Genomic DNA, 12,507 nt, shown 5'->3' on the forward strand with positions numbered 1-12,507 from the left:
ACTGAGATGAAACAAACACATGCAAGGACTAGTGTGGTCCTTTACAATCAGTGCGATGGCCTCATGACACTGGGTTTCTGTGGTTAGCTGCTTTTCCTCGCTGAAAGGGGTTCTGTCGCCAGCATCTGGACCACCTGGAAGTGTTGGAACCACACATACTGCTGCGACACTTTCCAGTTGCAGGATGCATCTAGATGTTTGCCCAAGACCCAAACTAGTGAAAACATAAGATCTACAATCTCACAGCATTGTGAGCTTGTAGATCAGCCAATGTCACTACTTTTTTAACACTTATTTTCTAATTTATGGAATTTTTTTGGGTTTATATTGTTTATAAATGAAATTACTTAAATCACAGCAGAGCCCCAGTCTTATTTGTCACCACTGGAGCAAAAAAGCATTCTTTGCACTGTTCACATAATAACTTTTTCTTCTTTTATTTTCTCCTTAAAATGAAAAAACACGCACCCTTCTTGAAGAACTGCTAAAATCAAGGTCAAAGGGTCTGACATCTGCAGTGCTGAACTAGGAGTCAAAGGCTCTGACATCTGCAGTGCTGAACTAGGAGTCAAAGGCTCTGACATCTGCAGTGCTGAACTAGGAGTCAAAGGCTCTGACATCTGCAGTGCTGAACTAGGAGTCAAAGGCTCTGACATCTGCAGTGCTGAACTAGGAGTCAAAGGCTATGACATCTGCAGTGCTGAACTAGGAGTCAAAGGCTCTGACATCTGCAGTGCTGAACTAGGAGTCAAAGGCTATGACATCTGCAGTGCTGAACTAGGAGTCAAAGGCTCTGACATCTGCAGTGCTGAACTAGGAGTCAAAGGCTCTGACATCTGCAGTGCTGAACTAGGAGTCAAAGGCTCTGACATCTGCAGTGCTGAACTAGGAGTCAAAGGCTCTGACATCTGCAGTGCTGAACTAGGAGTCAAAGGCTCTGACATCTGCAGTGCTGAACTAGGAGTCAAAGGCTCTGACATCTGCAGTGCTGAACTAGGAGTCAAAGGCTCTGACATCTGCAGTGCTGAACTAGGAGTCAAAGGCTATGACATCTGCAGTGCTGAACTAGGAGTCAAAGGCTCTGACATCTGCAGTGCTGAACTAGGAGTCAAAGGCTATGACATCTGCAGTGCTGAACTAGGAGTCAAAGGCTCTGACATCTGCAGTGCTGAACTAGGAGTCAAAGGCTCTGACATCTGCAGTGCTGAACTAGGAGTCAAAGGCTCTGACATCTGCAGTGCTGAACTAGGAGTCAAAGGCTCTGACATCTGCAGTGCTGAACTAGGAGTCAAAGGCTCTGACATCTGCAGTGCTGAACTAGGAGTCAAAGGCTCTGACATCTGCAGTGCTGAACTAGGAGTCAAAGGCTCTGACATCTGCAGTGCTGAACTAGGAGTCAAAGGCTCTGACATCTGCAGTGCTGAACTAGGAGTCAAAGGCTCTGACATCTGCAGTGCTGAACTAGGAGAAAGCTCAGAATCCAGAAATGTTCAATAATATGTTGTTTACAATGCACTCAACAGTCCTATTTTGAGCAATTACAGACTTGTTTTATCTACTTACATGGCCCAAATTGCCCTGGGGGTCTGCCAGATAAGGGAACAAGGCAGTGATGCCCATTGCACATTCCTCTTTGACACGCCTTGAAGGACTTGCCCTACAGGGTACACACACACACACACACACACACACACACACACACACACACACACACACACACACACACACACACACACAAGATACAAACAAAAGTATTGTTTCCTGATGCCTTCTGCAAAAAAAGGCTCTTGGTCTGCACCAATTAAAACAAAAAGTGTACATTGGGTGCTCATGTTCATCATGCCGTCATACCCATGTTCACTGGCCATGTGTGCCACCAGTATCTTCACCATGTCACGTCTCCGAGAATCTGTCAGACTTTTTGTCTGAGCATGCTCATTCATGATCCTCTCCCCTCCAGGTTTCTCCTTCAGAATCCTTTCAATCATCGAAGTGGGAGAAGGTAAACGACTATTCTGTCAATCTCAGGTTGCAACACGAAGGGGGCTGAGTCAAAATGACAATATGAAGGCACGAGAATAAGTGAGTGGCCACCATCCCCCCTTTACTTCAAAACTGTACATGGGCTTTTCCCCCTTATCAGAATCAGCATCTCGATTTCAAACAGTCATCAAGGCTCACCTGAGCGAGACGAGTCTGGTCAGCTCTGTTACTTCGGGCAGGACTTGGCTGCAAAATGATGACGTCATCAGAGTCCCCCTCGTTTTCCACACTGGAGCTGACAAAGGAGCTTCTGGAGCTGGCAATGGAGTGGCTTGAGGGGCTTGCTGAATCTAGCAGTCCAGGTGTGATACTATCAGCAAGAGGGGATCATTTGCTACACGTAGAATGGAAAAAGATTGTGTTCGATGAGGATGGATCCATGTTGCATTACATTGGGTGTTTTGAAACAAAGAGCATTTTGAAGTGCAAAAATACTTCACATTCTAGGTTAGCAAGGACTGTGTGCATTATATGACTCCGAGTAATAAGTGCCACACCTTCAGGATGTGAGCCTTGAGGTAAACGCACCTCAAGCACACCCAGGTGTGGTTTATTCACAAGAAACGTAAACGCCTACTCATCAACCTCAGTGTTCAGATCGTCATAGACTTTTAAATCCAAGATTGGAATTGCAAATTTCTTGGAAACTGCAGACAAAACAAGATTGCACAACATTGATGAATCTGACTGCAATGTATTTATTTTATTATTATTAAAGGCCATGCATCTGTGTCACTATAATTCAAACCACTTTAACCATTAACCCATTTTGGGCGGGAACACCTCTTGGTGTTTTAAGCATTATAGCGTCATGCTTTAACTGTTGAAAAATAGAAGATCTACAAGCGCAAAGTCTGCCCCCGAGTAGTGCACTATGAGCTTGCAGATCTGATATTTTTTCAAGAATCTTGAAAAGGTGCCTAAAATCTTTCACAGTCAACATTTGTAACACAAATCTTTGCTTCTGTCCCTGAAACAACAGATATTCAGATGGGGGTCTGCGGCCAAAGACATATAATTTTGGGGGATCCTTGACATGAAATATTGAGCGCCACTGATACAAAAACATAAGACTTTTTTGTTGTTCTTTTCAGAAAACTGTTTGAATATCAATATTAGCAGATATACAAGCTTGTAGTGCACCACTGAGTGCTGTTTTGTGAGCTCGTACAACTGCCATTTTTGAAAAAGCATTAAAATTTGTGCAAATATTTGTCTAAATATAATTTTTTAAAGCAAACATTTTCAACTCAAATCTTTCTCAGGGCCCCTGGAACAACATATTTATAGATGGGAGCTGCAGTCAAAATACACTATTTGGTAGATGACAATTCTATTCCATGTGCAATTTGTTTCACTCACCACACTCCAAAAATGAATTGAAGGTCAGTTGCCCTTCATAGCAAATGGACTTCTGCCTGTGGAGACACTTCACCCTGACAGCTTGCATCCTTTGAGGCAAATAAAGAGATACAATATAACACAAGTGGACTCTTGGTTGTGCAATAAAACCTCAAGAGTTAAAGATCTAGAAGGGTCAAGAGCTAAAGAATCTAGAAGGGTCAGTTTGGGTTAGCAACTCTCCATTTAGCTGGGGACCACCTGGAATTCGCTCAAGGACAACTGGGGGTCCCCGGACTACTTGTTGAAAACCACCGACATCGGGCACAACAGTTCAGGCATTGACTATATGATTTGACATTATATGATTCGAAAATTCAGCGTTTTGTAGATGTACGGCGGACGAGATATGAAGGACAAGCAAACCAAATCACTCTGTTCAGAGTCAAACACACGTGTCTCGGCGAGTGCGGCCACCATTAAAACGTCGAACAATTGTTCCGTCTCCTGTACGATGTCTACTTGTCTTGTTGCATAGTTTATCGATGTCAGTTTTTGTATGGATAGTTTTATGACCACAAAAAGCCTGCTCAGGGGCTGCAGATGGAAACGAGCTTCAGGGTTAATTCTGGACGATTCACATGAATGTGAAAACCGACATATTGATTTTTAATGTGAACCATCCCTCCCTTGTAAATACACGAATGAATATGCATGACATAGCCTTGCCAATACTGTTCCTAATAATTAGTAGTACTCCTGGTGCTAGCAAACATGCTAACGTCTGTGGGTAAGTAGCTGTGGCCAGCTGAAAAGTTGCAAATCAGTAACAAACATTGCTGTTTACTAAGTTAAACAATAATAGTCTGACCTGGTTTCTGATCCATCAAAGTGAGGAAAAATATGAAGTCCAATGTACGGTATTATTGTGGTCCCGTCTGCAGACTCTGCGAGTGCCGAGTAATGCCGATGCGGAGAAGTGCGGGCTGAGACAATGGCGCCTTTAGAATTCAAAAACCTGGACATAGTAGGCGGGGCCTTGCTGTATTACTCCAATAGAAATTCTTCTGGAAAATTGCTCTCACTCTATTGGTCACAGGAGATATTTATGACTCCAAATGAGTAGATACGACTACTGAAGAGGAAAATAATAACTCTAAAATAATTACTCTGGGAAAATTACTCCCCAGTTTTTCCTCTGGTCCAGGAGAGACCTGGTCTCTGCTACCAGTTCTAGTCAACACGTGGCAGCAGCGTTCTGGACCAGCTGGAGAGTCTTTAGGGACTTACTAGTCCAGCCTGGTAGGAGGGAGGTGCAGTAATCCAGCCTGGAAGTGACAAAAGCAGGGACTAGTTTTTCTGCATCTTCTTGAGCCAGGATGTGTCTGATCTTAGCGATGTTACGTAGATGGAAGAAGGCGTCCTGGAGATTTGTTGAATGTGGGAGTTGAAGGGTCCTGGTCAAAGAGAACTCCTAGGTTCCTTACAGTGGTGCTGGGGGCCAGGGTGGTGCCATCCAGGGTACCTGTCTCATCAGATCAGGTGGTCCTCAGGTGTTTGGGCCCAGCACCAGAACTTCAGTTTATCAGAGTTTAATAAAGGAAATGATGGTCCTCCATGTTTCCTGTCCTTCAGACAGGCCTCCAGTTCAGTCAGCTGGTTTGTTCCATGTGGATCATTGATGAGTTCAGCTGAGTGTCGTCTGCATAGCAGTGAACATTAATGGAGAGTTTCCTGATCATGTGACCTAGAGGAAGCAGGTCCAGGGTGAAGAGGACTGGTCCAAGCACAGACCCTTGAGGAACACCAGAACTGACTGTAGTGGTCTCAGAGGAACCATCATTAACTGGTACCAACTGAGATTACCCAGTAAATATGACTTGAACCAGTTTAGTGTGGTTCCTTTCATACCAGTGACAGGTTCCAGTCCCTGTAGAAGGATATGGTGGTCAATGGTATCAAAGCTGCACTGAGATCTAAATCAGACCAGCACAGAGACCAGTCCCTCATCTGGTACCAGCAGGAGGTCACTGGTACCTTTGACTAGTTCTGTTTCTGTGCTAGGATGAACCTGGAACCTGACTGAATCCTCCAATCAGCTGTTGCTGTGGAGAAGTCCCAGAGCTGTTTAGCAACTGCTTTCTCCAGAACCTTGGAGAGAAAAGGAAGATGTGATGTTGGTCTGTAGTTGGTAGAACTTCTGGATCCAGGCTTGTTTTTGAGGAGGGTTTCATTCCTGCTACTTTAAAGGACTGAGGGACGGAACCAGATACCAGCGCCACATTGATCATATCTAAGAGGGAGGGGCTAACGAGGGGAGAGAGTCTTGGAGCAGCTTAGTTGGGATGGGGTCCAGGAGACAGGTGGAGGTTTAGAGGAGGACATTATTGAACTGAGCTCATGAAGGCTGATGGGAGAAAAACTATCCAAGTGTGTGTCTGGTCCTCCAGCTGCCTCTAAGGTTCTGGGTTCTAGGGGCCATGTTGTCAGCTGATGGCAGCAGGAGAAGAAGTTTCTCTCTAATCAGGAGAATTTTGTCGTTAAAGAAGTCCATGAACTCTTTGCTGCCCAGGGAAACAGGACTACTTGGTTCAGTAGTCTGGCTCCAGTACTGAAGAGGAACCTGGGTTGTTCTTGAGTTACTCTATTAGTGCTGAGTAGTCGGCTGCTCTGGTTCTACCAGGGGCTTTCTTCTAGGTTCTAAGGCCATCTTGCCAGACTCCATGTGACTCCTCCAGTTTGGAGCAGCGCCATCTTCTCTCCAGTTTCTGGGTTTCTTGTTGAAGCTGTCAGGTTCCACAACCGTACCAAGGTGCTTGTTTCCTTGGGTTCATAGTTTTCTACTTTAGGGGGCCAGCAGAGTCCAGAGTTGTTGCTAAGGTGCCTTCTGCTCTATGGATGAAATGATCAGTTTGGGAGGGACTAAGGTGGACAACAGCGCCCTCTGTTACAGTGGGACATGACACTGAATTTAGCACCAATGTGTCACCAGTGGGTCAATAAGAGGTCCCAAAGTAGGAGGAAAAAGGAACTGAGATTTGGCGAGGCTCAGAAGACTGGATTCACTCAAGGAGTGCAGAAGGACAAGGCTGAACACAAAGAAGTTCAAGTGGCACCGTACTTTATAATTGTGAATCCATAAATATGAGACAGTGACAAGATTACCAGGATGGAAAAACATGGCCATGAGGAAATATTTACAATACGGACGCTCTTCAGACCAATACAGCGTAAGAAGCATTCCACAGTGCACTGATTGTCCTGGTGTCTGACCTGGAGGTCAGAGGTCAACACACACACAGTCCAGCAGTTCTCCTGGTTGATTGTCAAAGGAGGAGAATGTCTGAGTGTGGGAAGGAGGTGACTGTGATGGTGATTGTGTGGATGGGAGCTGGGCAAGCGTGTGTGTGTGTGTGTGTGTGTGTGTGTGCGCGTGTGTGTGAGGAAAAAGAGGAGAGGACAGCAAAAGCGTTGCCTGCTCACGGGGGCGGAGCCTCCTAGCAGCCCAGCCAGAGCGGTGGAGGTCCAGCACCTTCCTCCAAAATCTTGTTTGTTCTGGTTTTGTTTCCTTTTGGGAATATATAGAGCTCGCTGAAGGGGAAGGATGTGGGAACTTGGAAGAACTAGAACTAGTTTGACCCTGTAGAGGGCGCAAGAGAGCAGCCTATGAGGAAGTGAATGGACTGCGTTGTTCCTGTGCTGTTTCTGCCTCCCCAGTGAGCCTCTCGTGGCAATAAAGGTTTGAATGGATCTTCCCTCCTGCAGTTTCGACAGCTTTACAATCAACATCTCTGATTGGTGTCCCACATCCACACACTCCACATGTTGAGTGGGTGTTCTGGGCCTGTTCTGAAGACAGCACAGACCACTGAGTCAAACTAGGATGTGGAGTGACTTCAGGATCATTTCAAAATAAAAGCTTTCCATTCTTGAGTGTCCAAATAAAGGCATGAAAGCACAGACCACGGCTATTAGAACTCCTCCATGAAATTCAAGCGTCAGCTTCAGCTCAGGGCCAAACACACCTCCTGTCTTCATGAGCCCAACATGGTTCTCCCTTCTGAAGCTGGGTGACTCTGCCGTGGTGTCACACACCATCTCCCCTTGGAGAAATCTGCCATTTGCCATCACCCCTGTACACAAGAGAAGATGAAACTTGGAGTCAAACGTTAGGAGCCATGAAACATTGCAGGCTGCTCTGGGTGCTGGTAAAATGTAGCCACAATTGTTCAGATGCTCTCGATGTGGAGACATTTTCTCTCCTTCCAAAGAAAATCCCATGGCCTACCTTTTCCTTTGTCTCCGTCAAAGTCTTTGATGGAGAGGCCCCTCCACCTGGGCTTCATCACACTCTTGATGAGCTCCTTCTTGGTGGACATGTCCTCTTTATGGGGTGGCGTCCACAGCTTCAGCAGCGTTTCCTATTTGGGTTTGTTTGTTCCCATCTCAGGCTCTCCACACATCTGTCCAGCTGCTGCTGAGTTGGTTGGCCACGTCTGAATTTGGCTGGAAGAGAAACAGAACTTCCGTCAAAAACCTTGTTGAGTTGAGGCAGTTTGATTGGTGGAGCCTGTTTTCACCAGAGAGTTTGATTGGCGGAGCCTGTTTTCACCAGAGAGTTTGATTGGTGGAGCCCGTTTTCACCAGCGGTTTGATTGGTGGAGCCTGTTTTCACCAGAGAGTTTGATTGGCGGAGCCTGTTTTCACCAGCGGTTTGATTGGCGGAGCCTGTTTTCACCAGCGGTTTGATTGGTGGAGCCTGTTTTCACCAGCGGTTTGATTGGTGGAGCCTGTTTTCACCAGCAGTTTGATTGGTGGAGCCTGTTTTCACCAGCAGTTTGATTGGCGGAGCCTTTTTTCACCAGAGAGTTTGATTGGCGGAGCCTGTTTTCACCAGCAGTTTGATTGGCGGAGCCTGTTTTCACCAGCAGTTTGATTGGCGGAGCCTGTTTTCACCAGAGAGTTTGATTGGCGGAGCCTGTTTTCACCAGAGAGTTTGATTGGCGGAGCCTGTTTTCACCAGCAGTTTGATTGGTGGAGCCTGTTTTCACCAGCAGTTTGATTGGCGGAGCCTGTTTTCACCAGAGAGTTTGATTGGCGGAGCCTGTTTTCACCAGAGAGTTTGATTGGTGGAGCCTGTTTTCACCAGAGAATTTGATTGGCGGAACCTGTTTTACCAGCAGTTTGATTGGCGGAGCCTGTTTTCACCAGCAGTTTGATTGGTGGAGCCTGTTTTCACCAGAGAGTTTGATTGGCGGAGCCTGTTTTCACCAGCAGTTTGATTGGCGGAGCCTGTTTTCACCAGAGAGTTTGATTGGCGAAGCCTGTTTTCACCAGCGGTTTGATTGGTGGAGCCTGTTTTCACCAGAGAGTTTGATTGGCGGAGCCTGTTTTCACCAGACAGTTTGACTGGTCGAGCCTGTTTTCACCAGCTGTTTGATTGGTGGAGCCTGTTTTCACCAGAGAGTTTGATTGGTGGAGCCAGTTTTCACCAGCAGTTTGATTGGCGGAGCCTGTTTTCACCAGCAGTTTGATTGGCGGAGCCTGTTTTCACCAGCAGTTTGATTGGCGGAGCCTGTTTTCACCAGAGAGCTTGATTGGTGGAGCCTGTTTTCACCAGCAGTTTGATTGGCGGAGCCTGTTTTCACCAGAGAGTGTGATTGGCGGAGCCTGTTTTCACCAGCAGTTTGATTGGTGGAGCCTGTTTTCACCAGAGAGTTTGATTGGCGGAACCTGTTTTACCAGCAGTTTGATTGGCGGAGCCTGTTTTCACCAGAGAGTTTGATTGGCGGAGCCTGTTTTCACCAGCAGTTTGATTGGTGGAGCCTGTTTTCACCAGAGAGCTTGATTGGTGGAGCCTGTTTTCACCAGCAGTTTGATTGGCGGAGCCTGTTTTCACCAGCAGTTTGATTGGTGGAGCCTGTTTTCACCAGCAGTTTGATTGGCGGAGCCTGTTTTCACCAGAGAGTTTGATTGGCGGAGCCTGTTTTCACCAGAGAGTTTGATTGGCGGAGCCTGTTTTCACCAGCTGTTTGATTGGCGGAGCCTGTTTTCAACAGAGAGTTTGATTGGTGGAGCCTGTTTTTACCAGCAGTTTGATTGGTGGAGCCTGTTTTACCAGCAGTTTTTCTTCAGGGCCTTACATGGCATCATAACAACATCCTCTGGTCTTAGAGCCTCACATGGACTGAGGAGAAACTCCTGAGAAAACCTTTGACAGGTAAAAAGGAGAGGAGAGGAGAGGAGAGGAGAGGAGAGGAGAGGAGAGGGGAGGAGAGGAAAGGAGAGGAGAGGAGAGGAGAGGAGAGAGAGGAGAGGACAGGAGAGGCCTCCATGTGGCTCATGGAACCCTGCATGGAGAGACCTCTGTGAATCTTCTCTGTGTCCACAAAGCCACGGCGGTGGAACCAAAGATCTCCCATGTGGACTCATCAGACCAAAGCCCAGATGTCCTCTGGTCTGATGTCCCCTCCTTGAATGTCTTGGTCCAAACCAATGTCCTGCCTGCTGCTCTTCCTTAGCAGTGGTTTCTTAGCAGCTGTTTGACTCCAAAGGCCTGATTGGCGCCGTCTCCTCTGAGCGTTGATGTAGAGACGTGTCTGCTACTAGAACTCTGGGAGGCTTTTATCTGGGCTCCAGTCTGAGGAGCTGCTAGCTTGGGATTCCTGAGGCTGGGGACTCAGAGGACCTCAGGAGACTCTTGGTCTTCCTGTGCTGGGGCCTTTGTTGATGACTTGATGAGCAATCTCCCGTCCATAGGAGCAATGATCCAAATATTGATGAGATTTTGGTGATCAGGCAACACCAACACAGAAAATCCCAGAATATCAAATTGGAGAGTCGCACACAGGAGTTTTCTGCTAAATAAAGGAGAGCCCTGATGACATTTTGGACTCCAATAAAGAAAGTCCTGAACGAACCACTGGTCAATGTTTCTCTTCATTTTGTAATCCCTCCTATACCATGGGGAAGTCATGGTGTCTGGCTTGGAGCGTCTGTCTCCGTGTCACAGGGACAAGCCACAGGACTTTCCAGAGAGTTCCACAAACCTGAGAGAGCAAACTGCCAGGACCTCCCGTGACAGAGCTGGAAGGAAAACATTGAAATCCTCACTTGAGAAGGTGGGGCAGGAGAACTGGAGACAATGAGATGCTTTGTTATCAGGCTGTGTCATCTGTAGCTAGCAGCTAGGTAGCTTAGCTTAGCATATCAAACCAGAAGTGACAGGACTCACTCTCTGTTACTCCTGTTTAGAAGGATTCCACGGTGGGTTTCTGCAGTGGAACTCCCAATAAGAGATCAAATAGAACCGTTCCACAGTGGAACCCTGTCGCCCTGCACTGGAAACTGCTTTCAACCAATTCTACAGTCCAAAAGGTCTCAAGAGGTCAACACACTCACCGTCACCTGGGAGCTGAGCCGCTCTCTCAATCATGGTCGTGTCCTGTTGGGGGTAAAGGACAGTGGAAGATGAGACGTCATCTTACAAAATAAACGCCACCACAAAGTTGTTTCTTTAGGAGGAAAACGCACAACACAAACGAGCAGGAACGTTCAGCTGAAGAGGGAACAGAAGTCTGGAGGTGAGTAGGCAGGACTCAGAGAGGATGCCTGACATCTGGATGCAGGACAGGACGCTGATGCCAGCCAACACGAGGACGCTCAGGACTCCTGAGGCTCTCAGCTGACCCACTTCATGAACGTCTCCTGGTTTGGAAAACAGAAAACATCAGGAAGACTAACCCTGACGTGCACATTTCACGTCTCAAACGCCGCCGGTAGCTTCTGAACACATCTGGTCAGCAGAACCTGTTGACCTGAGGTCTTTCCTGCTGCATGTACCTGGTCTGGTGTGGCTACTGGCTGGAAATAGAAGCTGTGGCAGAAGAGCAGCAGCAGCAGCGTGAGGAGACTGAGGACCAGCGCGTAGAGGCAGAGCTGCAGGAAGAGCCAGTGGTTGTCCTCTCCTACACAGTTGTTGATCCTGGAGGACAATGAACCCTTGAGATGACATCATCCACCTTTGTTGTGTTGACAGGACCCAACCTGCTGAATCTGAAGCTTTTGATACGTTTGTGTTTGGAACGCTGTTGACCTGCGTGTGTGTGTGTGTGTGTGTGTCCTCACCAGGGACAGTGCTGGTCCATCCTGAGTACCCAGTGGTCACAACGCTGCAGTGGTGGGACCTTTTAGACCTCATTGTCTCACATTTCCTGCACAGCGTCCAGTGCTGTTGCTCTGTGGCACAAAGAGAGAGAGCGATCAGCGGCGTTGTGGTGGTTCTGGCTCCAGCTGACGTGGTCACACACTCATGTAGCATTCAAGGAGGACTTTGGTCTGCTGACCAGTCCAGGAGGCTTCATTTTACCACATTTCCAATAACGCAGTGACAGAGACTCCTAACGGTGCCACTTGGTGAGCTGAACCACAAGCATATGAACCTTGAAAAGAAAGACTGATGAATGAAACAATGACATGTACGCATGGAACACATGGAGGAGAGGAACTAAGAGGCCATCTTGTCTGCGTCCTCACCAGAGGGAGGGATGAGGGTCCACAGGTGGACGGCCAGGATCTGAGGCTCGTACCAGGGCTGCCACACAGAGGGCCGATGCAATAAAATAAGCTGCAGAAGAAGAAACAACGTGTCATTCTGAGGTTTCTGATGTGATGACAAAGTGGAACGCTAGCAGTCAGAGACACTCACCAACAAGGACCGCCCCTGGAAGGTGTGCTTCCTTCTAGTGAGGAAGGAGCACCAGCTTGGGGATGACCATGGCGTTATACAGCCAGATTCCAACCAGCATGCTGAAGCACAGCCAGCCGGCAGGGTCCTTGACAAAGTGGGGCTTCATGGTGGTGGACTGATGGCTCTACCTGCTGCTACAACACAGGCTTGGGGTTTCTCCTCTGGAGCACACAAGGTTGAGATGGGTTTTCTAGCCCAGCCTGGAAGGCTCTCACACACTCGCCAGAATTCAGTTTCTTTGATGTGTCCTGAGATCAAAGACAGAATTCTAGGATCAAATACACTGGGAAAGCCCCCTGATGACATCATCAGGAATCTGACTTGGATCTGGTCCTCACCTGTATGTCAGCAGAGTGAACAGGAGGGGGCTCAAC

General features: G+C 47.5%; 2 long non-coding RNA genes and 1 pseudogene across 2 annotated transcripts; all 3 read right to left on the bottom strand.

Annotated features, from left to right (window-relative positions):
- Positions 1–1,467: 1,467 nt before the first annotated feature.
- On the bottom strand, positions 1,468–2,346 carry LOC147260901 (uncharacterized). Its single transcript, XR_015116031.1, has 3 exons — positions 2,182–2,346; positions 1,852–2,046; positions 1,468–1,657 (listed from the first exon to the last, which is right to left on the bottom strand). It is a non-coding gene; the product is annotated as an uncharacterized LOC147260901 (long non-coding RNA).
- Positions 2,347–7,746: 5,400 nt separating this feature from the next.
- On the bottom strand, positions 7,747–11,077 carry LOC147260902 (uncharacterized). The gene is made up of 3 exons (XR_015116032.1): positions 10,918–11,077; positions 10,786–10,828; positions 7,747–7,890 (listed from the first exon to the last, which is right to left on the bottom strand). It is a non-coding gene; the product is annotated as an uncharacterized LOC147260902 (long non-coding RNA).
- A 65-nt stretch (positions 11,078–11,142) lies between these two features.
- Positions 11,143–12,507, bottom strand: LOC147260903 (palmitoyltransferase ZDHHC21-like; annotated as a pseudogene).

Source organism: Aulostomus chinensis, chromosome 5 (genome assembly GCF_037954235.1).
Source record: "Aulostomus chinensis isolate RoL2024-O1b breed Wild chromosome 5, RoL_Achi_v1.0, whole genome shotgun sequence".
NCBI classification, from domain to species: domain Eukaryota; kingdom Metazoa; phylum Chordata; class Actinopteri; order Syngnathiformes; family Aulostomidae; genus Aulostomus; species Aulostomus chinensis.